This window comes from Mustela nivalis, assembly GCF_964662115.1.
Source record: "Mustela nivalis genome assembly, chromosome: 1".
Taxonomy (NCBI): domain Eukaryota; kingdom Metazoa; phylum Chordata; class Mammalia; order Carnivora; family Mustelidae; genus Mustela; species Mustela nivalis.
Window position 1 is genome coordinate 164,466,590 of NC_139020.1, and position 27,960 is coordinate 164,494,549.

The 27,960-nt window shown below is 41.0% G+C and overlaps 1 protein-coding gene and 1 long non-coding RNA gene across 25 annotated transcripts in view; one reads left to right on the forward strand and one right to left on the reverse strand.

Moving 5' to 3' along the window:
- The window catches only part of ATG7 (autophagy related 7), a 243,135-nt gene that overhangs the window by 73,310 nt on the left and 141,865 nt on the right, over positions 1 to 27,960 (reverse strand). The window lies entirely within an intron of this gene.
- Positions 272 to 27,631, forward strand: LOC309873642. 2 transcript variants are annotated; one of them, XR_014316443.1, is made up of 3 exons: positions 272 to 388; positions 877 to 947; positions 27,058 to 27,631. It is a non-coding gene; the product is annotated as an uncharacterized lncRNA (long non-coding RNA). The 2 variants fall into 2 exon arrangements; XR_014316444.1 differs by lacking the exon at positions 27,058 to 27,631 and adding an exon at positions 4,514 to 4,851.

Consider the following 27,960-nt stretch of genomic DNA (forward strand, 5'->3'; position numbering starts at 1 on the left):
CATAGTTTTCTTATTGATTAGATCATGTTTGGTTGGTATTGGGGGGGTCAGGAAAAGCATTTTTAAATTTTCACTTAATGTTCTCTTTTACTTTTTAAAGGTCTTTTGCTATTTAAGTCTGCCATTTTTCAGACTGCTTAGCCTTTCCCTCAGATTCAAATGTGGAACTAAATCAAGAGAAAAATGGAAAATTTTATCATGCAGAACTGTGGGAAGTGGTTTGATACTGTGAGGTCATAGTTGAAAACTGTGCTGTATGGAACCCTGGATCCTTAGTCTCCTGTAATAAGGTAGCTGTGGTGGCTGGGCCACCACAACAGGCATTTTTATTTCTGTTCCATCTCTTTAGGACCCTCCCCTGAGAGCACACTATTAAAGGCTCAAGAAGGTAAGGTTGGTAAGGTTAGGCAATCATTTAAAACCGAGATGGACTCTTCTATAATTCAGTCTTACAAAGGTGACATACTTCTAAAAGAATGAGAATCACTTTGGGAAAACATGCAGAGAATATTCTTTAGGTTTGGATACTTCAGATTTTCATATTCATTCGTTAAAATAACCATTGTGTTTTTCTTAGTCACTGGGGAACCCCACCTATGGGAACATATCAAGTTCTCTGATATGATATAGAGTCTTTGATATAGACTCCATCTTCCCTACCCTACCCACAGGGGTGTGATCAAGACCTGGCCAATCAGATGGGGTCATTTACCTGGCAACAGTAATTAGTCCAGGAGGTGGAGTATGACCCAAGTAGGGCCAATCAGAGCCCTTCCTTGAGGCCAGTGTCTGGAAGAAGACACGTGTTACCACCCGAGTTGCTCAGTAAGGAAGATCAGAATCTGGGGCTACTAATAGCCATTTTTCCTGCCACAGGGAGAAGCCTAGAGACCTGTCCTCTGAACAAAGCCAAGCACAGTCATGCTCAGCAGAGAGGTGAATGGAAGGTGAGTCTCAAGAGGGACTGAATCCCAGTTTCTAACCCTGAGCCCTGGTTTCTGCAGCTCTCCCTTTAATCTTATTAGCGGTTCCAATAACATAACATAAACCAAGAAATTTACTCTTTGCTAAGGTTGGTTAGGATTAGATGTTTGTCACATGGAAAGGGTTCTGAATCATGCTGTGGATGATCTTAACTTGGGAATCACAGTATTACTAACTTCTTTAGTGATTGATGACTTTCTGTTAATAAGTGAATGCCAGCTGTCTTTTATGCCAACATTTTGCTAGTTGTATTCCTTTTTTTTTTTTAATTTTTTTTATTTTTTTAATTTTTTTTTTTAAGATTTTATTTATTTATTTGAAAGACGGAGATCACAAGTAGGCAGAGAGGCAGGCAGAGAGAGAGAGAGAGAAGCAGGCTTCCTGCGGAGCAGGGAGCCCGATGCGGGGCTCGATCCCAGGACCCCGAGATCACGACCCGAGCCAAAGGCAGCAGCCCAAACCACTGAGCCACCCAGGCGCCCCTGTATTCCTTATCAATTTATAGGTCAAGAAAGAAATGCTGAAATGCCTAAATCAGAGTGGGGAAAAATGTTTGTGTTTAAAAAAGCAGAATTAGATTAAGTTCACTTCTACCCATTAAGCATTTCTCAGCACATGGAGCAAATTTACAATCTTTGCTGAATGTATTGATTGATTCAGGAATTTGTAGCACAAAAATTCTTACCCAAATTTCATCACTATCCTTCATCTACCTTATGGAACAAAAGAGACCAGGAACCAGACTGGGGAAGAATAAAAGAAAAGCTTCCATTCACAGAAGTGTTTGATTCTTCCTGTCCATATGTTTAGATTCTGCTTCTTTCCCTAATCCAGAGCTGAACATCTCAAAGATGCTGGCAGGTACAAACATGCTCCCTTTTAATTACACTACCAAATTGCTGCAATAGCTGATTGCCAGTTAAATAATTATAATCAAGTGCCCATTGTGCATAACAATCATTTAATGACTGCCATCCGAAAACACTATAATAAAGAGAGCTTTAATGAAGAAAACTGGAAAAGGGCCAAGGTTTTATGGTGGTTTGCTTAAAGGGAGAGAGTCATAATCTGTATTTAAGATTAAAAGAAGCCTTTAATCCAGCTGCTCAACATTAAACAAGAGCGTGGAGTCATGTTTTGATCAAAAGTTACTGCATGCATAAAAGAAAGTAATGTAAATGTTCTTAAAAAAAAAAAAAAGCTCCAGTAAATTATATTAAGTAAGTGTTTGTAACCATTTGGTTTGGAAAAAAAAATGAAAAAGAAGAAAAACATCTGATTTTTATTTGGACAAGAATACTTAGCTAAAATAAAAGGGAACAGGATTTTATTTGATTTGTATAATATCACTGAAAATAAGTGAGTTGCCATTCAGCGTACCTGGTACCAGTAATCATTCCCCTCTATGGACCCTATTCATTTTTTGCCCTCATTTAACTAGGCCAGACCTTTATCTTTGGGAGATATAATTATATTCTCACACAATGTCCTAAACTGAAATGGTTTGATGATCTCAGTGCTAACAAACAGTAGTTCTCATTGGAGGGGGAGAAACAAAAAACAAAACAAAAAAAATCTCACCACAAAAAACTCAGATCAGCTAACAGCTACCGCTCCTGCTGATGTATTTGGCTAACAAATTAAGGCTGGAAATTCCTAGAACTGCAACCATTTTCTACCATCTCATATGGAGCCTGGCCAACGATAAACGCCAGAGACTCCAGATTTTGTTAGAATGAATGCTGGGCGCAAGCTAAAGGCAACATAGTAAGTCCTCTCAAGAAAGAAGAAAGAAACTCATAGAAAACCAAAAGAAGTTACCGTAAGTAAGAGCAGATTAGGCTCCAACAGCTTTCCTAGTACCTCAGGGCAGACTTGACCCCTGTTAGGTACCCACAGAAACAGCCAGTCCTCGGAAGGTCACGATGATGTCTTAGGCTATGAAAAGACCCTGAGCGCTTGAGGGAAACCTATTACAGCCAGGGATCATTTCTGTGTCAAGGTAAACACAAAGGGCAGAACAGGCTCCCCTGGTACTCTCAAGATGCCCCAGAAAGCCCAGTTTTGGTATGTGTGTGTGTTGGTGGGGGTGGGGGGGTGGGATGCAGACAGTGAGACAGAGACGAAGGACACAGATAAACTGAGGGTAGGAAAAAATGCCCACCTGCTCATTTGGGGGTAAAGGGCACAGACAGGTCAGGACAGATTTTCTGAGACCATTCTAACTTAAAACTGACCTAGGAGAAGGTGTAGGAATTCAATGAAGACACCAGGACTTTTTCTGACATTGTAAGTTAAGTGTATCAACAAAATAACAAATTCTCCTTCAAGAAGTTCCCACTTTTTAGTCTGTGTTAGAGACATCTCTTCACCAGCCTGTACAATGCCAGGGGGAACAGCCTCGGCCTCTGTTTTATTCAAGGCTCTCCCATGGCACTGACCGCAGGCTTTGACAGTGTGCAGCCTGCCCTGGGACGTGTGCTCCTAGGGCAGGCTCTTCACCATTCCTAGGACCAGCTCTTCTCACCACCAAACTCCAGTGTGTGTCCTGACAAGCCTCCCAGCCCCGCTTCCAGGAGTTTGGTGCCTAGCCTCCCTGCTGCTTCTGTTCCCTTTCCTCACTAGGAGTGGTCAGCATCTAGCTCTCCCCATTGGTTTCTTCCTTTATAAAAGGTAACATGAACACTAAACTCAGCTTATAGGGTTTTTGCGTGCGAGAAGACTTGAAAAATGCACAGAAAGCCATGCGACTGGCACTGATAAATGTTCACTAAGCAGAAGTTATTAATGATGCACACCATTGCCTCTAGAGGAAAACCCAAATTCAAATTCCTCCATCAGGTGTATGATAACATCGATAATTAAAATGATATAAATTTTCTTGCTCAGCCACTCATCCCAAACATTCTTGTTTCTAGTTTTTTACACCCCGATCCATTCCCCGCATAGCAGCCAAGGCTTTAAAAAATATGCAAATCACTCTCTGACAGTCTCCTACTTAAAACACAATACAAGCTCTTTCTCATGGCCTACAAGAGCCTCTGGTCACTTGTCCCCTGCCTCTGTCTCCAACCTCACTTCCAACCACACCCCCACAATTCACTGTGCTTTCGCCATGCTGACTACATTTCTCCTATTTCTGAAACTGAACAAGCTTGTTCCTACCATAGGTCTTTGCACAAGATGCTCCCCCTGTCCACAGGCTCTTTCCCCAGACACCCACATGTGTGGATCCCTTCTCTGCCTTCAGGTATCAGCTCAGAAGTCGCTTTCTCAGACAGGCCTGCACTAACCTGCTAGTCTAAACTAACTCCTGACTTCTATTTTCTTCTCCTCCCACACCAATTCACTCTACCCCAACATCCCATTTTGTTTGCATCTTTATGTTCAACATTAGCTGAAAGGGTCTTTGTTTGTTGTGCATGAAGTTCCATGAAAACAGAGACCTTGCCCTGTGTGTCTTGACTACCAGCGCTTACAAGGGGCTGAACTGCAGACACCAAATGAATATGCTGTGTTCCCCCCACAGAGCCCTGCACACTGGCTGCTGCTCACTAGGCATTCAGGAAACCTCCACTGAGCTGAAATGCACTGAATTCAACCAAGACACAGATGTCCAGAGCGTGGCTAAAAATCTTCCCTTGGCCACAGTCTTGCCAAAGCATGGAGAGAGCTCGTAACTGTGACCTGTGCTTATCAAGGAGTTCATGAAAGTTAAAAGGCAGTGGTTGTAAGGGTGAACATATATAAAGATATTTAGGCAAATGTTTCTGGGTTCAACGGAAGGGTGAGGAGACATAAATGCCTAAATTTAGGGCGCACTGTAAACAAAGCGGTAGTGGTAAATGAGAATACTGTGCAACTGAAACCAGGGTAACAGTTAAAATAAACTTTTTTCTTAAGATTTGAGAGAGAGAGAGCAAGAGAGCACACATATGCACATCCTAGAGAGAGCGTTCGAGAGGGGGGAAAGGCAGAGGGAGAGAATCTCAAGGAGACTCCCTGCTCAGCACAGAGCCCAACATGTGGCTCGATCTCACAATCCTATGATCGATCACGACCTGAGCCGAAACCAAGAGTTGGCTGCTTGTCCGAATGAGCCACCCAGGTGCCCCTAAAGTAAACTCTTGATTTAATATATATATATTAATTATAATATAATATAATTAATAATAATATAATATAATTATAATTAATTATAATTAATTAATATATGTTAAATCAAGAGTATATTAAAATTTAATATATATATATAAAATATATATAAAATTATTAAATCGTGTATATATATATATATATATATCTCCAGTCAGTTTCAGATAGGCGTGGGATGCGGAGGCAGAATTCACCATTTTCTGAACTTGAAGAGCACTATCACCTATCCTGTATCACACAACACTTAGAAGCTAGGGTGAAAAGTAAGTGAAAGAGAGCAATAAGGTGACTATTTTTAACAATACCAGGGGGCAGGTATTTAAAGAAAAAGGAAAAGACAAGCCACCTGCTTCGGGCCTATCACACCATTTAGCTCTAAGAAATAAGAGAAATATCAGAAATATTAGTAAAAAAGAAAGGAAAGGTAACCAAAAAGGATATCTATATGCTCAGCCTGCTGTATCATTATCTTTATGATAACCACACCAGTTTCCTAATTTTCTCCAAGTTCTCCCTGACTCTCAGGTTGTGTGATTTTGGTGGACTGTTTACCCTAATGCCACTGGAGATGGGAACATATTCCAGCTCTGACAAGTGAGAGCTACCTCCCTGTCCCCCACCCCACGGTAACTGGGTCACTAGAAACCAGTGAAGCAGGACCTTAGCTAGCACCAGTGGGAAGAAGGCTTGCTTTCCCTGGTAGTTGCTATGGCTGGCAATGGGCTACCAGTGCCATCTTGTTATCCCAAGGCCAGAGCCTTCCTAAGAATGAACAGTGAAGCAGTGTAGAGAAAAGCCAGGCAAGAGAAGAAGACACCACAGACATTTTTTTAACACTTAGATCTAGGAGTGTCTGAGGCTAGAACTATCCATGAATTTTTCAGTTATTTGAGCATATAAATCCTCACGTTTGCTTAAATTTGAGTTAGTGTCTAATTTCCAACCCAAAGAATCTGACTGATACAGTAATTAATCCTGTAGAGTTTAATCCTAAAGGAGGTATCTAAAAAAGCAGTACACGAAGTACTTTTCTGAGTTCTCTTAAAAAGAAAAGAAAAAAAAAAAGAGTAAGAGAATATGTGAGATGCTGGGAAACCTCCTACATTTCTCACACTAACAATTCTATTGGTCCAAATACGTATATGTATGTGACGTGAATATGCACGAGACAACTGCACTGTGAGATTTCTGTAAACAGAAGGGGACCTTCTATTTATTATGTCCCCAAGCCTTCACCTTAGCTCTCCATCAGAGTCAGGCAATCATTCTTTCAAAGGTGTTCTTAGTTAAGTGCTGAGCATGTGCCAGGTATTATGCTAGGTACTGAGGATATAAAGATAATTAAGACACATTCTTATTCTCAAGAAGCTAGCAAATAATTGTGGTCCAGTGTGACAAGCGTGAGACAGGTACCGGGGGGCCTTCAGAAAGGATGAAAGCTTAAAGGATGGGCACGCATTTGCCAGGTGGAGCGAATAAGTGCCAAGGGACAGGCAGAAGTGTAGGGCAGCTAAGACCAACAAGCTTGAGAGGTATGCTGGAGCCTGCTGTAGGACCTGTCTGTGACTGCCATGCTGAGGAGCCGACCTTACCCCAAAGCAAAGTTCAGCCTCTATAAGACCCTGAGTAACGTGCTCAGATCTCTGTGTCAGAAAGGGAAGCCTGGTGGCTGCTGGAGGCAGGACTGGAGAGGACAGAGACTGAAGGTGGGATTCACTGGGGCCTGTGCTTGTCAATGGTAAATGGCTGTGGGACTTTGATGGAGAAAAGCCACATGAAACTAGGAGGCAAGTATCTGTGGTTCCAACTCAGAAGAACAATGAATGCTAATCCCATACAGGTGACTGGAGAAGAATGCTGGTCAAGATGATTATCTGCATCTTAAATGACATAGACAGAACAAGAGTAATACTGGAAGATGGTAATACATGTCTGCACTTTCCTCAGACTCTGGATCTCACTACCTCCACCCTAAGTTCTTTTTCCAAACTAATGTCCATCCACCCCATGACTCAGCTTCAGGGAAGGGCCTTTGCTTCACATCTGCGGGTAACCCTTGGAGTTCTCTATGCTATGGCATCCCTACACTTTTTTTTATTAAAAAACTTTATTTATTTCACAGAGAGAGAGAGAGAAAGTGTACGTACATGCGTGCACAAGCAGGGGAAGCAGCAGGCTGAGGGAGAAGGAGAAGCAGGGAGCCCGATGAAGGGCTTGATCCCAGGACGCTGGAATCATGACCTGAGCCAAAGGCAGAAACTTACCCAACTGAGCCACCCAGGAGCCCTCTACATTAAAAAAAAATAGTTTATAAGTGACTATACCTCTCTGAATCTCAACTTCCACATCTGTAAGATGGGAATACTGACATTTACCTCAGGGTGAGGACTGAATAAGACAAATTTCCAAGAGCGCTGTACAGAGCCCGGCACATAATAAATACTCACTACACAAAAGCAGCCACACTCCTGCTGAAGATGAGCTCACTGCACTGGCAAAGATACTCACACCTACCAGCAGCTTTTCATTTCTAGGGACTCCTGGACCTTACAGTTAAAAGACTTTTGTGTTAAGAGCAAGGCAGGAGCACTTTACTGGGTAGTTAGAACAGAGGAACTAACAGAAGCTCAGTAACTCTGAAGGTCCATAGCAATCCGGTCAGGCTGCAGTGGAGGATGCTGGGCAGAAGGGGAATGCATGTTCATGCTTTTGGATGCAGAAATGCAGTATACATGCTGCTCCTTCTCAGTGAAAATGTCATTCTATTGTCACCCCTCCTTTAAAAGCTGGGGAATGTTTTGTGACAGAAGAAAGAAACTCAGGGGACTAACAGGTCTGTTGATGATGTGGCTTTATCTTATTCCTAAAGCCAAACCTACAGAAATAGCTTGTTTATAGAATTTCCTACAATCCTTTTTAACTAAACCCTCCGTGGACAAGTTGGGACTTGGCTACCACTGGGCCTGGCTTAATGGTTTGTGAAAATGCGCAAGCTCAGGAAAAGATGAGAGAGCCATAATGCAAAAATCCAACAAGATTGGGCAGCTGTACACTGCTTCAGCATCTCCATCCTCAAGCCACCCACACAGAGCTTTAGGTGCCAGAGGGGCAAAGTTGCAGAGTTTGCAAACACTAAAAAACCACATTCAGCCACCGAGGGCAATGGTCCCAAACCTACTTTAGACCGAAGATACCTCTTGAGAGTACAATGACACTGAACCTCCCCTCCATAACACACATACATGCAACCTTTGGTGTACAACCCTTGGGTGTTCAGGAACCACCCCTGCCCCACCTGCAGGCCCATCTTGGTCCCACAGGAATTTAGAGGAACCAGTTCACAGGGATTGAAAGAAGAGGTAGGAGAGTCCAGAGTTCCTCTTCTTGGGGCTCAGTTTTTTCTAGGACACAATTCATTGCCACGAATGCCACCTCCTCACAGGGAGATGGCTAATGAATGAGGGGAAATTTAGCCTGACCACTGATCTGTCTGCAGTGCCTAACTCTTAAAGGTTATGGGGCATCTTGGAATCTTAGTGGTGTCCAACGTGCTAGGTACATTAAAGTCACCAGGTTTCCCTGGGAAGTAGTAAGAAAGCCTGGTCTCTTCCCCTCAGCTCCAACTAGTTCTCCTATTCTTCTCTTATGCACAGACAGCAGATTCCTTGGGTGATCTGTCTCAGATCCAAATGGTTAAAAATAATTTGCTAAATACCTTCCTAGATGAATTGAAATCCAAGACCTTTTTGAGCCTTGTCCAGCCATCCCTCAAAGGGTGAGCAGGGCTGAAAGTCATGTTCTTTCCTAGCTGAGACCCTGAGTCAGACTTCTGCCTGTTAATCTTCTGATGTCACAAGTCAAACTGAGCCATGGAAGGCTGAGTAAGCATCTTTAGGAAACAGAAACTCAACTGTAAGAACATAGGTATTTCCAAATGCAAAACATCGCAGCCCAGTCTCTAACTCAGCTACTGTATATAAATTTAGCCATGATACTGGCATGAGAATTAAAAACAACAACAATAACAATAACAACCAGGAGTCAAAGGTGAAAAGGATAACAAAGTACCACGAGTCACTATCTTAGGCAAGACATGTAAAGTGGTAAAGAACACATAGAAAGACTTTGCCCTTGTGGGAATTCTATTTGAGTGGGGGCTGGAGAGGGAGACAGGAAATAAACAAAAATGGCTAATTTCAGATAGTGATTAAATGCCATATAGAGAATAAAACAGGGGAAAGGGATAAAGAATGGCTGAAGGACTGTTTTTATATCCATTTCATAGATGAGGAAACTGAGGATAACAGAAGTCACGTGGATTGTCCAATGCTTCACAATGAGCAAGTAGTGAATTTAAATTTAGATGTGTCTGATTCCAAAGCTATTCCTAACCACTAACCCATTATATTGCTTCAGCTTCCAGAGAAACCAAAGAATCTGGAGAACACAGAAGGTGACAAACCATCCTTATTTTTATTTTTATTTTTATTTATTTATTTTTTTAAAGATTGTATTTATTTATTTGAGAGAGAGACAGCGAGAGAGAGCATGAGAGGCGAGAAGGTCAGAGAGAGAAGCAGACTCCCCATGGAGTTGGGAGCCCGATGCGGGACTCGATCCCAGGACTCTGGGACCGTGACCCGAGCCGAAGGCAGTTGCCCAACCAACTGAGCCACCAAAGCGCCCCCCATCCTTATTTTTAAAACTCCCTTTCCAGGATATCAGCAAAACTCTGAGATCTATGAACTCAAAGGAGTATACTACAGTTGCCATTTTGATGCTAATGCAACTAACATCTGAGATTTTCTACATGATATTTAACATACTTTAATCCTTAATGCCATCCTCTGAGAGGGGAATTACTGTCCCTATACTTTGATAAAAGAGTTTAAGTAACCTGTTGAAAATCACAGAGCTTAGAAGTGTGGAAGCTGCAATCCAGGCCTTGTGCCTCTGAGTGCATTGCTTTTTCCATTACACCATGCTGCCTTCCAGAAGACTCCCCAAGGAGCTACATTTTTCTCCCACTGGGAGACAAGGCAGTAACTAACTTGGCAGTGCAGACAGAAAGGAGTGACTGTTTTGCATCTCTGCCAAGCAAGCATTCATGCCCTTTGCAATATGACTTGGACACAATACCCAACCAATCTTTAGCAGCTAAGCATTCTAGAATCGGCTGAAGAATTTTCTCACCTTCTCCATATGGGGTCCAAAATTAAGAGGGGAAAAACATATTTATGTCTCATTCAAAATTCAAAAAGCAATAAATCCTTCAAGGCTCTGGCGAGTTTCTCTAATCCGTTGTAATCATGTTTCCTTGTATAACAAGTCTTGTGATGTCTGTAGCACTGTCTCGCTATAGTAACAGCAGCCCGAATGTTGGAGTTCTTCTTCTTGTGCCTGGGGGATTATTCCATTTTCCACATTAGGAATAAGCCGCAGACTTTAGGTTCTAAAACGGTGCCAGAAATGCTGACTAGAATCCAGATGCCCGAAATACACTTAGAACTAAATTGTACTGCCCTCTGTGAAAGACACAAATGAGAAGAATGTACCAGGTTCTAGAATACTAGTTCAGAAAGCAAAATTATGAACAGAGCCAGCATGGGTTCTGCTGCAACTCAAAGACTCCTTAAAGCTACCCAGAGACTTTCCAATCATCTCTTCCACTTTTAAAGTTTGTTCCCCCTGACTTTAATTTTTTTTTTTTTCCTTACGAAAGCCAAACATACTTGGGAAGGAGGATGTACTATAGACTCATCCTAATAAATTGGGTTTATAGAACTTTCTGGAGGTGTCCTTTTACATTAGAAAAATTATTTAGGTTTAGGGGAGAGTCAAGATGGGGGAGGAGTAGACTGAGATGACATCTGGTTGCAGGAGATCAGCTAGATAGTTATCAAACCATTCCGAACACCTACAGACCCAACAGGGGATCAAAGAGAAGAGCAGCAATTCTAGAAACAGAAAATCGACCACTTTCTGAAAAGTAGGACATGTGGAGAAGTGAATCTGAAGGGACGGGAAGATAGACCGTGGTGGGAAGGGCCAGCTCCCAGCAAGCAGTGGAGCAGCAGAGCACAAAATCCAAACTTTTAGAAGTCTGCTCCACTGAGGGACATTGCTCCAGAGGCTAAGTGGAGTGGAGCCCTCACAAGGACAGTGTGATCTCAGGTCCCGCGGGGTCACAAGTGTCTGAGTGTAACAGAGCTCGCAGGTATCAGAGCAGGAAAGCTGACTACAGAAACGGAGCTGAGCAGTGGGCTCTCAGCTCAGGGTTTCCTTAAACTGTGATCCATGGCACAGTGGTACCACTGCTCTTTGAGCAGGGACACCCCCCCGCCCCACCAAGTGGCAGATTCGGGAGACCCATCTTCCTCTGCTGGAAGAGCAGGAATCTGCTGGCTTTGGAGATTCCAAATGGGGCTGTGTGCCAGAGACACAAACACTCGGTCACAGGCCAGGTGAGCTTGGAGGGTGGCTGGAAACCAGGGAGATGGGAGTGATTGACCGCTTTTCTCCGAGGGCACACTGGGGAGTGGGGACCCGAGCTCTTGGCTCCTCCAGGCTGGAGATTGGGAGGCCACCATTTTCATTCCTGTCCTCCAGAGCTCTACGGAAAGCATTCAGGGAACAAAAGCTCCTGAGAGCAAACTGGAGCAGATTACTTAGCCTGGCCCCTGGCAAGCATGGTGCAATTCCACCTCGGGCAAAGACATTTGAGAATCACTGCAACAGGCCCCTCCCCTAGAAGATCAAGAACATCCAGCCAAGACCAAGCTCACTGATCAAGGAGAACAGTGGAATTCCAGAGGAGGGGAAACCAAAGCATGGAATTCATGGCTTTCTCACCAAGACTCCATAGACTTGCAAAGTTAATTAAATTTGTTAAATTTTATTTCTTTCTTATTCTAATTTTAAAAACTTTCCCTCTTTCCTCTGTAATGTTTTTAAACTATTTTATCTTAACAATAACTTTCTTAAAAAAATCTTTTTAAACCTTCATTATTATAGTCATATTTTATCCTTCATTGTATCTAACTTTATTTTTTGTATACATATAGGGTTTTTTCTTCTAAAAAATTTTTGGATACAATTTCTTCCCATACATCAAAATATACCCTAAATCTACCACAGGGTTTGTTCTAGTCTCCAGCCTGAGCAAATTCTCTCCACTTTTCTTTTTCTTTCTTTTTTCCAACCAACTTATCAATTCCTTTTTTAGAATTTTTTTAAAAAATTTCATCTTTGAAGTCATATTCCATCCCTTCATCATGTTTACCCTTATTTTTGTATATATTTAAGTTTTTCTTTCTTTAAAATTTTGGGATGTAATTTCTTCTAAGAGACCAAAATACACCCAAAATAAAGTGGGTGGCTCTGTTCTATTTACCAGTCTAATTTTTTTTAACATTTTTAATTTTAATTTTACTTTTTAAATTAAATTAAATTTTAATTTTTTAACATTTTAAAAAATTTCTTTTTACCCCTTTTCTTCTCCCCCCAATTTGGGATCTCCTCTGATTTGGTTAGCATACATTTTTCTGGGGTCTTTGCCACCCTTTTAGTATTTTATTTTCTCATTCATATATTCTTATCTGGATAAAATGACAAGGTAGAAAAACTCACAACACACACACAAAAAAGGACAAGAGGCAGTACCGAAGGCTAGGGATCTAATCAATAAGGTCGTTGGTAATATGTCAGATCTAGAGTTCAAAATGACAATTCTCAAGGTGCTAGCTGGGCTTGAAAAAGGCATGGAAAATATTAAATAAACCCTGTCTGGAGAAATAAAAGCCCTTTCTGGAGAAATGAAAGAACTTAAACCCAACCAAGCTGAAATAAAAAAAGCTATTAATGAGGTGCAATAAAAAATGGAGGCTCTTACTGCTAGGATAAATGAGGCACAAGGAAGAATTAGTGATATACAAGACCAAATAATGGAGAATAAAGAAGCTGAGCAGAAGACAAGCAACCACTGGACCACAAGGGGAGAATTCGAGAGATAAGTGATACCATAAGATGAAACAATATGGGGCGCCTGTGTTGCTCAGTGGGTTAAAGCCTCTGCCTTCGGCTCGGGTCATGATCCCAGGGTCCTGGATTGAGCCCAGCATTGGGCTCTCTGCTCAGTGGGGAGCCTGCTTCCTCCTCTCTTTCTCTACCTGCCTCTCTGCCTACTGTGATATCTCTGTCAAATAAATAAATAAAATATTTTTTTTAAAAAGATGAAACAATATTAGAATAATTGGGATTTCAGAAGAAGAAGAAAGAGAGAGGGGGACAGAAGGTATATTGGAGCAAATTATTGTAGAGAATTTCCCTAATATGGCAAAGGGAACAAGCGTCAAAATCCAGGAGGCACAAAGAGTGCCCCTCAAAATCAATAAAAATAGGTCCATACCCCATCATCTAATAGTAAAACTTACAAGTCTTACTGACAAAGAGAAAATCCTGAAAGCAGCTTGGGACAAGGAGTCTGTAACCTACAATGGTAAGAATATTAGATTGTCAGCAGACTTATCCACAGAGACCTGGCAGGCCAGAAAGAACTGGTATGATATATTCAGAGCACTAAATGAGAAAAACATGAACCCAAGAATATGATATTCAACTAGGATATCATTGAAAATAGAAGGAGATAAAAAGCTTCTAGGACAAATAAAAATTAAAAGAATTTGTAAACACCAAACCAGTTGTACAGGAAATATTGAAAGGGGTCCTCTGAGCAAAGAGAGAGCCTTAAACTAGTAGACCAGAAAGGAACAGAGACAATATACAGTAACAGTCACCTTACAGACAATACAATGACACTAAATTCATATCTTTGAATAGTTACTCTGAATGTAAATGGGCTAAATGTCCCAATCAAAAGACACAGAGTATCAGAATGGATAACAAAACAAAACCTATCAATATGCTGTCTATCAGAAACTCATTTTAGACCCAAAGACACCTCCAGATTTAAAGTGAGGGGGTGAAAAACAATGTACCAAGCTAAAGGACATCAGAAGAAAGCTGGGGTGGCAATCCTTGTATCAGATCAATTAGATTTTAAGCCAAAGACTATATAAGAGATGAGAAGGACACTACATCATACTCAAAGGGTCTGTCCAAAAAGAAGATCTAACAATTTTAAATATCTATGCCCCTAACATGGGAGCAGCAAACTATATAAACTAATTAATAACAAAATCAAAGAAACTCATCAACAATAATACAATAGTAGTATGGGACTTTAACAGCCCAAATGAAATGGAGTGATATCTCTCCATATCACAGATCATCCATGCAAAAGATCAACAAGGAAATAAAGGCCTTAAATGATACATTGGACCAGATGGACGTCACAGATCTATTCAGAACATTCCATCCCAAAGCAGCAGAATACACATTCTTCCCTAGTGCACATGGAACATTCACCAGAGTAGATCACATCCTGGGTCACAAATCAAGTCTCAACTGGTACAAAAAGACTGGGATCATTCCCTGTGTATTTTCAAACCACAATGCTCTGAAGCTAGAACTCAATCACAAGAGGAAAGTTGGAAAGAACTCAAATACATGGAGGCTAAACAGCATCCTACTAAAGAATGAATGGGTCAACCAGGAAATTAAAGAAGAACTGAAAAAGTTCATGGAAATAAATGATAATGAAAACACAACTGTTCAAAATCAGTGGGACACAGAAAAGGTAGTCCTGAGAGGAAAGTATATAGTGATACAAGCCTTTCTCAAGAAACAAGAAAGGTCTCAAGTACATAACCTAACCCTACACCTAAAGGGTCTGGAGAAAGAACAGCAAAGAAAGCCTAATCCCAGCAGAAGAAATAATAAAGATCAGAGCAGAAATCAATGAAACAGAACCCTGCCCCCCCAAAACACAAAAAAACCCAAACCAAACCAAACAAACAAAAAAACCCCAAAAAACCAGCAGAACGAATCAATGAAACTAGGAGCTAGCTCTTTGAAAGAATTAATAAGATTGATAAGTCCCTGGCCAGACTTATCAAAAAGAAAAGAGAAAAGACACAAATTAATAAACATGGATGAAAGAGGTGAGATCACAACCAACATCAAAGAAATATAAACAATTATTATGAGACAATATTATGAGAAATATTATGAGAAAGTTACACCAGCAAATTTGACAATCTGGAAGAAATGGATGCATTCTTAGAGACATATAAACTACAAAAACTGAACCAGGAAGAAATAGAATATCTGAACAGACCCATAACCAGTAAGGAGACTGAAGCAGTCATCAAAAATATCCCAACAAACAAAAGCCCACGGCCAGATGGCTTCCCAGGGGAGTTCTATCAAACATGTAAAAAAGAATTAATAGCTATTCTCCTAAAAATGTTCCAAAAAATAGAAATGGAAGGAAAACTTCCAAACTCATTTTACGAAGCCAGCATTACCTTGATCCCCAAACCAGACAAAGCCCCATCAAAAAGAAGAATTACAGACCAAAATTCTTGAAGAAGACAGATGTGAAAATTCTCACCAAAATACTAGCCAATAGGATCCAACAGTACATTAAAAGGATTATTCACCACGACCACTTGGGATTTATTCCAGGGCTGCAAGGCACAAATCAATCAATGTGATATAATACATTAATAAAAGAAAGGACAAGAACCATATGATACTCTCAATAGATGCTGAAAAAGCATTTGACAAAGTACAGCATCCATTCTTGATCAAACCTCTTCAAAGTGTAGAGATAGAGGGTACATACCTCAATATCATCAAAGCCATCTATGAAAAACCCACCGCAAATATCATTCTCATTGCAGAAAAACTGAGAGCTTTTCCACTAAGGTCAGGAACACATCAGGGATGTCCATTATCACCAGTGCATTCCAACATAGTACTAGAAGTCCTAGCCTCAGCAATCAGACAACAGAAAGAAATTAAAGGCATCCAAATCAGCAAAGAAGAAGTCAAACTATCACCCTTTGCATAGGATATGATACTTTATGTGGAAAGCCCAAAAGACTCCACTCCAAATCTGCTAGAACTTGTACAGGAATTCAGTAAAATGTCAGGATAAAAAATCAATGCACAGAAATCAGTTGCATTTTTATACACCACCACCAAGACAGAAGAAAGAGAAATTAAGGAGTCGATCCCATTACAATTGCACCCAAAACCATAAGATACCTAGCAATAAACCTAACCAAAGAGGCAAAGAATCTGTACTCAGAAAACTATAAAGTACTCATGAAAGAAATTGAGGAAGATACAAAAAAATGGAAAAATGTTCCATGCTCATGGATTGGAAGAACAAATACTGTGAAAATGTCTATGCCACCTAAAGCAATCTACATGTTTAATGCAATCCCTATCAAAATACCATCAATTTTTTTCAAAGAAATGTAACAAATCTAAAATTTATATGGAACCAGAAAAGACCTCGAATAGACAGAGGAATGTTGAAAAAGAAAGCCAAAGTTGGTGGCATCACAATTCCAGACTTCAAGCTCTATTACAAAGCTGTCATCATCATGACAATATGGTACTGGCACAAAAACAGACACATAGATCAATGGAACAGAATAGAGAGCCCAGAAATAGACCCTCAACTCTATGGTCAACTAATCTTTGACAAAGCAGAAAGAATGTCCAATGGAAAAAAGACAGTCTCTTCAACAAATGGTGTTGGGGAAATTGGACAGCCACATGCAGAAAAATGAAACTGGACCATTTCCTTACACCACACACAAAAATAGACTCCAAATGGATGAAAGACCTCAATGTGAGAAAGGAATCCACCAAAATCCTTGAGAAGAACACAGGCAGCAACTTCTTCAACCTCAGCTGCAGCATCTTCTTCCTAGAAACATTGCCAAAGGCAAGGGAATCAAGGGCAAAAATGAACTATTGGGACTTCATCAAGATCAAAAGCTTTTGCACAGCAAGGGAAACAGACAATGAAACCAAAAGACAACTGACAGAATGGGAGAAGATATTTGCAAATAACATATCAGATAAAGGGCTAGTATCCAAAATTCATAAAGAACTTAGCAAACTCAACACCCAAAGAACAAATAATCCAATCAAGAAATGGGCAGAGGACATGAACAGACATTTCTGCAAAGAGACATCCAGATGACCAACAGAGACATGAAAAAGTGCTCCACATCACTCGGCATCAGGGAGATACAAATCAAAACCACAGTGAGATCCCACCTCACATCAGTCAGAATGGCTAAAATTAACAAGTCAGGAAATGACAGATGCTGGTGAGGATGCAGAGAAAGGGAACCCTCCTACCCTGTTGGTGGAGATGCAAGCTGGTGCAGCCACTCTGGAAAACAGTATGGAGGTTCCTCAAAAAGTTGAAAATAGAGCTACCCTATGACCCAGCAATCACACTACTGGGTATTTACCCTAAAGATACAAATGTAGTGATCCAAAGGGGCACATGCACCCAAATGTTTATAGCAGCAATGTCCACAATAGCCAAACTATGGAAAGAACCTAGATGTTCATCAACAGATGAATGGATAAAGAAGATATGGTGTGTGTGTGTGTGTGTGTGTGTGTGTCTATACTTACATACATACATACACACAATGGAATACTATGCAGCCATCAAAAAAATGAAATCTTGCCATTTGCAATGACATGGATGTAACTAAAGGGTATTACACTGAGCAAAATAAGTCAATCAGAGAAAGACAATTATCATATGATCTCTCTGATATGAGGAATTTGAAAGGCAAAGTGGAGGCTTTGGGGTACGGAAGGAAAAAATGAAACAACATGGGATCAGGAGGGAGACAAACCATAAGAGACTCTTAATCTCACAAAGCAACCTGAGGGTTGCCGGGGGGAGGAGGGTATGGAGAGTGTGGCTGGGTTACAGACATTGGGGAAGGTATGTGCTATATTGAATGCGGTGAAGTGTGTAAACGTGGTGATTCACAGACCTGTACTCCTGGGGCAAATAATACATTATATGTTAATAAAAAATTTTAAAATAAAAAAAATATATAAAAAATGAGAAAGAAAGAAGTAAGACATTTTTATCTGTAGCTAATGTAATTCTGTATATATAATTCTATATATAAAGGTTAAAACATAAATTATTAAAATTAATATTTTATCAAGGTTAAAAAAAGAAAAATTATTTAGGTTTTCATGGATTTCTTTGATAAGTAAATGATTTTTCTCTATGGTTAAGCACTTCTAATTGTTATTAAGATAAATTTATTAAATTCTTTAACAGAAATAAGTTGTTTAACCCTTAAAGTTCCCCCAACAAAGTTGTTATTATTTCCATTCTACAATGAAGGTCTAAGTCTCAAGATACTGCTACTACTACTGCCCAAGGTTACACAGCTAGAACTTTAATATAGGGAACTAGGATCTAGAACCTCTTCTGGAATAAAAAGTTCAAAGCCCTCTCCCCCACTACAGAAGAGCCATCGCTTCTAGCTTCTGGCTGTCACCAAAACTTTCTGAATTAAACTTGATTTTCAGAGCAATAACTTTCTTCTTAACATTGTTTTTCACTCAGGGAGTATTTAATTAAATGGTATAATTACAAGTCCATCTGGCTTTCCCAGGCTATGGAAAGCATACCCCTCCACTGGTGGGAGTAGAAATGTGCAGGTGTTCTAGAAACCAGCCTAGTAGCTGGGGGCATCCAGCCTCTGTGGGTATGAGATAATGCTTTAACAAGAGAGTGTAGTTAGAGAGTCAATAAAGGGAAAGTCAATTAGCAAAGCTGTACTGACTATATAATACTTTTTCAGAGATTTTATTTATTTATTTATTTATTTGAGAGAGCAAGCTAGAAAGTGTGCACTTGTGTGTACAAGCAGAAAAGAGGCAGAGGGAGAAAGAGAGAATTTCAAGCAGACTCTATACTGAGCGTGAGCCCAACATGGGACTCGATTTCACAACCCTAAGATCACCTGAGTCAAAACCAAGAGTTGGATGTTTAGCCAACTAAGCCACTCAGGAGCCCCAAATGTATAATAATTTTAAAAAGCACATTATGCCTCTTGTTTGTCAACCTGCTTTCAGTTAGGATGGGCTCTCAGGCTAGTTTGACTCCTTTATTTATTTATTTAGAAAGATTTTATTTATTTCTTTGACAGAGAGAACACAAGCAGGGGGAGTGGCAGGCAGAGGGAAAGGGAGCTGAGCAGGGAACCCAGAGCTTGATCCTGGGACCCTGGGATCATGCCCCGAGCTGAAGGCAGACACTCAAAGGTCTGAGCTATCCAGGCACCCCTGGACACCTTTAGTTTTGAATGCCCAGCACCCTTGGGGTTTCTAGTAATGGCAAACATTTTCTGATGGGGACTGCTAACCACGCTCCTTTACAGACTCTGCCTCTCTGGCCCAACTTGACTGGTCCCAGAATGAGCAACAGACCTAAGCTGGGCCCTGGGTTTTTAGTCAGGGACCCGAGAGGCCGGTTCATGTCAGATGATGCAGCTATAAATTAGGAGGCTGTGGAGCTGCCAGCAGCCATGTTTCCTGTCTTGCAGAAGAGGCCTGTCTGCAGGGACAACCCCTGTTCCTGTTATTCCTGAACTGCAGCTTTTCCCAAGGTGTGCCTGATTAACCTCTCTTTCAGTTGTGTGCAATGCTCCATTGTTTCTGTTTGCCTCTGGTAATTCAAGTTGGGTCTATTTCACTTGAAACCAACAGAGTCCTGAATAATTTAGAAACAGTACCAGGAATGGAGAGCTGAAAGGAAGCAAGTCTAAATGCAGAAAAGTGTAAGACGAGGTGGGAGGAGGAGCCATAAGAACCTTCCACATCTGGGGTGGAAAAAACTCCCAATTGCTGCTACAGGCAGTAAAACAATCAGTTTAACGAGGCCAGAGGTTTAGGGGATTTAGGGAAACATCAGATTATTGGAGGCACTGTCCACTTCTTGCAACCTTTCATACAGGGCAAGAAAGAGATGCCTCCCTGAAAGGTAGCCCAGCCAGAAGCAGATAAGGACAGCACAACTAGTATCTAATACCTTGAAGGGAGACCTCTTATGCTTTTGGTCAGCACTCTGAGTCTTTTTTGACTTGCAAAGGGTGATTTTTTTTTTTTCCCCTGCAAGCTGAAGTGAGCTGTTGTTACAGAAATGGTGGGAGTCTGATAAATGGATAGCAATCTATGGGAAGAGCCGGGGCTCTTACAAATGGCGACAGGAAGGCTCCTCTGAACCCAAATGCAAACTGAGAGCAGGTACCCAGCAGAAGTCCTTAAATTAAGTCCCAATGGGATAAGCAGGGGCTCTTAAACAGCTTTTTTAAAAATAATTTTTTTAAAGATGCATTTCATTTATTTTTATTATTTATTTGAGAGAAAGGGAGCAAGAGTGGGGAGGAGGGGCAGAGGGCAAGGGAGAAGCAGATTCCCCACTGAGCAGGGAGCTGGATGTGGGGACTTGATCCCAGGACCCTGGGATCATTACCTGAGCTGAAGGCAGACACTTAACTGACTAAGTCCCCTAGGCACCCTCTTAAACCACTCTTAGAGGCACTGGTCTCCAGTTACAAACAGAAACCATGATGACTGAGTAGATTTTATTTTACTTTTAAAGATGTGTGTGTGTTTGTTTGAGGGATGGGAGAGGGGGGCAGAAGGAGAGTGGGGAGAGAGAGAGAATCCCAAGCGGATTCTGTCCTAGGCATGGAGCCGGATGTGGTGCTTAACCCCACAACCCTGAGATCATGACCTGAGCTAAAATCAAGAGTTGGATGCTCAACCAACTGAGCTATACAGGTGCCCCTGAGTAGGTTTTAATGACTGGACCTCTCAAGGTCCAGAGCAATTCCCTAGATTCAGGTTCCACATCTTAGAATAAGACAGGATAAGATTATCTCCAAAGTGTCTTCTTGGTTTTAATCTTTGTTCTTGATGATTAAATATAATATAAAGCTTTATTATTTTATTAAAACTACCAGGGACAACTCTCCTCATTTTAAGCATTAAATGTAAAGGCAAATAAATGTAGGGGTAAGAGAGAGTAAGCACTTGCTTGTGAGTCTTTGCTCAATTCACTGTGCACTTTCACACGACGAATTCAAATTTCCTCACCGGCAAATGGGGATCTTAGATACCTGTCTTCATTGGGCAGTGAGAAGGGAAAAAAGAAAGCCATGTGACTTCTTAAGAGAGAGTATGTTGTAGAAATTCTTAACTGGATTAGGGTAACACCCTTTCTAAATACAAAGATTGTCAGCCCTTCTGAAGCCATTTCTGACCCTAACCCCTGCTATAGTTTTCATATGTCTACAGAGAATGTGTTCTCCAATGGACACAGAACTGGCCTGGGGGAAATATCAATGTTGCCTCATCCCTGGCATTTCTGATTTTCCCTTTCAGTGTCCTATTTCACCTGTCCAGGACTGGCTCCCTGTTTCCCTGGCTTCATCTTACCCAAAGATCATACAGGCAAACTTGTAAAATATTGATCCAACATGGTGGATCAATTTCATCCTCTCTTCCTGGGTGTGTAACTGTTTTGACACTCAAAAAAAAAAAAAAAGCCATAATAATGGTAGTGGTGTATGTATTGTGAACAGGATAGCTACAGAAACAACGGGAGATGGTCATGCCAGGTGGCTGCCAAAACACTCTCCCTTAATGGCTTCATACACATGGACTGAGTTCAGGTTTGAACTAACTGGCACCCTCTCTGTGAAGCCTGTCTGTTCTTCCCAGGCCTAGACAGCAGCTCTTTTCTTTGTGCTGCCACAGCATTTTCTAAGAATGCTTATTATCTCACTGTATAAAAATCGTTACAATTTATAGGTCTCTGGCTGCAATAAAATTTGTGGAGACAGAGACTTTGACTTATTCATTTTTCTACTGTGTCTTGTACAAAGCAGGAATTCAATAAATTTTTGTAGAATGAATTAATGAATTATGTGGATCACAACATCCTGTTATCCTCTTGAAAGAAAAGTAACCTCTGAAATCATGTAGTTTCATCCTGAACTAGATTATGGACAGCAAAGATATGGACTTATGATTGTCCAAGGCAGATGTTACTACTCAGCCATGAACCTCTCTCTCATGACATCTGAACCAGGCTTGTGAACCCTTTTCAATATAGTTTACCACGCAGACACCTCTCCTGCTGGAGCGGGCTGGTTTCGCATCCCTGATGTAGATTAAAGACATCTTGGGACGAGAGGACATACATGGCTGATGTATGATGTTCTTCACACCAACAAGGAGATGTGCAAAGCAATGCTACACTGTTCTTTGGAATTCAAGATGCCATCTTAAAACAATGTGAAAAGAACCCACTAACTCAGACAGCAAAGGACTGATCCACCCTGTTATGAAGCACCACAGCCACCTACTTTGTAAACTGGTTATTGCTGCTATAAATGAAACATTCTGCCCTGAGGTGGTTCAGAGCTGAGATGCTGAGCTGCGTAACTGGTGGTGAATTAAATCTCTGTGTGATTTCAGAGATGTGAGAGGCAGTATAGTACAGTGGTTAGGATCACAGAGCTCAAAGCACTGTTCCTAACTCACATGGCCTCACTATTGTAAGGATTTCATGTATCAATATAGGTAAGGTACTTAGAAGAGTGTCTGGCACATAAGCACATTAAGAGTAAGCACCAGCAGCTATTATTATATGTGGCCTGGCTATAGGCTACCAACCAATCAGTATAAGGTTTGGTCTACCCTGGCTCTCTTATTCATGATTCAGTGGTTTCTTTATTAACTGATAGCTATTGCTTTGATAAGAGGCTATTAGAACAAGCATGGCAGGATGACAAACTGTGCTCGCATTTTCCTTTCCTTTCCTTCCTCAACTTCAGGAGCCTTTCTTTAAGTTTTCTAAAATAATAACTTAAAAAAAAAACCCACAAAAAACAACTTGGCTCTTGTCCGTTCTCATTCTAAAGATTTTTAGGCTTAATTATTTCTATGGTATTGAGGATAACTTTCTTATATCTTTATATATCTTTTTTTTCTGAACCAGGCAGGATGTACATAAATATAAAAATATTTGTCAGATTCTTGATGAATGTCAGCCAAGACATGTGTCTAAGATGATACATTACATTTTTATGTATCATGCATACCATAATCATATTGAAATATGGGGCAAACCTCATGTAACACTCTGCAGAGATATCAGAAAAGGCTTTCATTATGTTGACGCTTTACTGTAAGTGATCATCATTAAACATGTCATTCCTCCTCTTTACCCTGAGATCACAACTTTTAGGACAGAAAATGAAGCTGAAGTCAGAGAAGCAATTAGCTAGGCTGTAAGAGAAAGATTATCTTGTTGAAACCCATACTCTTTTTCATCTTTTATCCTGATTCACAGAATCAAAGAGTTTACTGTCTTCAATTTTCTAATAAATATTTTTGGAGAGCATGGAGATCCAGAGTAGAGAAGTGATTTGCTTATGATCGCCAAGTGTGTTAATAAGATGTTAGTAAGACCCAAATCTGAATTCTAAGCTAGTTTTCCTTCTAAAATACCAAGATGCCTCTCTAGACCACTAAAACAGAAAATGAAGAAATCTGCTTTGAGTAGTCAGTTATAAATGGAAACTATTTTTCTTTCTTTCTTTTTTTTTTATAATATTTTATTTATTTGACAGAGGGAGACAGAGAGAGTGAACACAGGCACAGAGGAAGTGGGAAAGAGAGAAGCAGGCTTCCTCCTGAGCAGGGAGCCTGCTGTGGGGCTTGATCCCAGGACCCCAGGATCATGACCCGAGCCAAAGGCAGATGCTTAACAACCGAGTCACCTAGGCACCCTAAATGAAAACTCTTAAAATGTTTTATTTTGCTGTAGCAAAATGGAGAGCTGTTTTGAAAACACTAAGACAAAAGTTCCACAAAAATCAAAGTTCTCTGGGAAATATTTCTGTTGCAAAAACATTGATTAACTGTTAAAGGCATTCAACATGAGTCATTAACTTAGAGTTATGGGCCAATTCCCAAACTAGGAAATCAGTTCATTCATTCAATCAATACATACCTACTGCTGACTAATTCCACGCCAGGTCCAGAGACTAGACTGTCTTTGTTGTCGAGGAGCTCAAGGTCTTGGACAACTATTCAACACAAGTGCTACTTCTTCATCTCTTAGGTGTTCATAACAGACATCACTAATTCAATATATGACCATCTTTCCAGCTAAGCTTGAAATTGGCCTAAAAAATCCTTTCAAGAGACCCCCTCCATGTGACCATGAGCAAGCAATAAGAGAGGCAACCAAATTTACCTGTCATCTCGGCACTAGTATTGTTACTACATAGTTATTAGATGCTAAGCAACTGGAAGTCCTTATGGTAGGTACTAGAACCCTAGTCCCCCCATGCAAAAGAGCAAAAGAATGTAAACTCTTATTTAGCATTGACTTACGTTCTGGATGGAGTTCAATTCTCTTGGGTACCTTAAGAACCCTTGATAAAGGCTCACGAAAGACCAGTTATGTCCCAATAAGAGGCATTTCTCTTTGACTAGAACATTCCCTTTCAGCCTGGGCAGCACAGCCCTCCATCTTCTGTCTGCCATCACCCATGGTTGCCATCTGCTGCTGCAGAGTCAGTCACACCCCTTGCCCCAGAGCAGCTGCTTTTCACATCTAGCGATTTCACCAACTGAGGAAAGAACCAGTTACCGACAGTGCCGCCTAGTATGGTTCTTCCTGCCCCCAAGAGTTTGGGAAAAAATACTTCTGATCTCCTCCCTTTCAAGGTGAACTCGAAGACAGATGCAGGGCCTCTGTTCTATAAGCCTGGCATCTTTTCTGTCCTTTGTTAGAGCAGTTTTCTTGGGGTATGATGGGGGGGTGGGGAAACAGGAAGAGGTCTTTTCCTTTTAATGGCTTTTATAATGTCTTTAAACATTTTAATTATCAGTGATAGATGAATAAAGGCCTTGAGAAGCCTTGCTTCCTGGAGGTATGTTATTACCCCACAAAAGCTGAGTGGAGAACAGAACACAGTGCTGTCTGCAAGGAGACAGGTTCGAAGGTGCCCTTTCTTTGTGCCCCAAAGTACATCTCCCTCAGAATGTGCAGACTGTTGTACACTGATCATCTGCATCTTCAGGTAATTCACCTCCAACTGCTGGGCCTCAGGGAGACCAAAGACTTTAGAAATACAGATGTAGGGCGCCTGGGTGGCTCAGTGGGTTAAGCCGCTGCCTTCGGCTCAGGTCATGATCTCGGGGTCCTGGAATCGAGTCCCACATCCGGCTCTCTGCTCAGGAGGGAGCCTGCTTCCTCCTCTCTCTCTCTGCCTGCCTCTCTGCCTACTTGTGATCTCTCTCTGTCAAATAAATAAAATCTTAAAAAAAAAAATACAGATGTAGCACTAAGGGTGACATAAATTAGGCTTAAACAAGGAAGAGAATGCCACAGGTCTCCACTTTCCATTACATATTCCTGTCCTAACAGTAATGGTGTTCTTTTGTTAGGTAGACATGATGGCTGGTATTGGGTAGAATATAAAGAAAAAACAAGGCTTTTCCCCTTCCCTCAAATGTTTACATTTCCTAAGTAAGACAAGATGTAGTAATGATAACTAAATACCATGGGATTTAAGTATCAGAATAAATAATGTTGCTCCCCACAAAAGGTCCAAAACACAGAATCACCATAACACCTAGAAATTTTACTCCTAGGTATCTACCCAAGAGAAGTGAAAATGTTTGCTCACATAACTTACACACAAATGGTCACAGAAGCATTGTTCATAATAGCCCCCAAATGGAAACAACCTGAATGCACATCAAAATGGCTCAACAAAATGGGATCTATCCATATAAAGGAATAGTACCTGACCTTAAAAAGGAATGATGTGCTGGGGCACCTGGGTGGCTCAGTGGGTTAAGCCTCTGCCTTCGGTTCAGGTGATGATCTCAGGATCCTGGGATTGAGTCCTGCATCGGGCTGCCTGCTCAGCAGGGAACCTGCTTCCCCCTCTCCCTCTGCTGCTCCCCCGACTTATGCTCTCTCTCCTTCTCTCACTCTCTGTCAATTAAAAAAAAAAAAAGGAATGATGTGCTGACACACGGTACAACACGAATGGCTCTTAAAAACATTGTGCTAAGTAGAAGAAGACAGTCACAAAAGACCAGCTGCTATAGGAATCCATTGATAGGACTTGTCCAGAAAAGGCAAATCTATAGACACAGAAAGTAGATAAGTCACTGCCTAGGGAGGGAGGAAATGAGGACTGGAGTACTGGGTTTCTTTTTGGGGCAATGAAAATATTCTAAACAGGCCATGGCGATGGTTGTGTTACTCTGAACATATTAAAAAAAAACATTAAACTGTGTATTTTAAAAGGGTGTATTGCAGGATATGTGAATTAGATCTCAATAAAGCTGTTACAAAAAAACCACAAAAGCACACACAACACTATAGAGGCTCAAAGGAGGGATAAAGAGTTTTCTGGCTTAGATGGTTTGAAAAGAGGTATTTACATTTTGAGGAGAAATCCTTAACTGGAGGTGGGGTGGATGGATAGCAACACAGTACAAGCCAAAGGACAGGGGTGCTCTAGACTTGTTAAGGTGGGAGCCTTCAGTGGGGGGGGGGCAGGACTGGGGACATGAGGCTGAAAACATAGTTGTGCGGCACCTGGGTGACATAGTCGGTTGAGCGTCTAACACTTGGTTTTGGCTCAGGTCCTGAAATCAGGGTTGTGAGACTGAGCCCTGTGTTGCGAGTCTGCTTAAAATTCTCTTTCCCTCTGCTCCTCCCCCCTGCTCTCTCTGAAATACATAAATCTTGAAAAAAGAAAATATAGTTGTTGTCAGCATGAGTGAATCAGAGGGGTGGATGACAGGCCTGGTGAAGGCAGAATCCATTCAGCCTTATGAGTGTTACTGCTTCCAGGTCAACAAGGAGCAGCATGCTAATCACCTCTCTGTCTGCCTCTCCTACAGCTGTTAGGAGAAATAGAGGACACTAGAGCAAGGAGCTGCTGGGAGGCTGCTTCCACTCCTCTTCAAAATGAGTCCTGCTGAAGTCAGGATCTGTTTCCGACACCCTACCCTTCACCTGCGACGAAGAGCTGGATGTGGGACATCAAAGGGCAGAAGAGGATCACTGGGTGTCTTGGAGCCACTTGCCAGAAACTGATTTTTCTGGACCAGGCTATTTTTTGTATCACCATCATTATTGTTTGGCATGTACAAGTCTTACTGGGTAAAGGGAAGGAATGAATTCTGTGAGAAATTTTAGGACTTTACTACTTGAGAGACATTCCACTTAAAAATTAATGACTTATTTCCTGAAAAGCCTCCAAAAGTCAACAAGGCATTTTAATTATCTTCAGTTTCCAGGTCTAGGAAATGTTAGTTCCTCTTGCGTGAAAGAATGTTCATGCACACCTCACTCTGTATAATGTGTGGCTCCACGTGGTAATTTTTTTTATTACACTACTATAATTACTGTTTATACATTAATCATACATGAGAGAAATAAAGCTGACCCTTCATAAATCACTTCTTTCAGTAAGCCCGACTATTTTTCTATACATTGTGCTATTGATCACTATTGATCATTTCATAACAAACATCTGCAAAAATACAGCTTCCTGGAATTATGGTCCGAGTCTTATCTATGTTTGTATTCTCTACAGCAGCGCCGTCCAATAAAACTCTCTGCAATGATAGAAATGTTCTGTATCTGCACTGTCCAGGAAAGGAGCATTGAACACTTGCCTTGTGGATGGTGTGATTTAGGAACTGGAGTTTTTATTATTTTAATTTTCATTAACTTAAATTTAAAGAACTACATGTGGCCTGTGGCTGCCGCAGTGTAGCCCTACAGGATCCAGAATAATA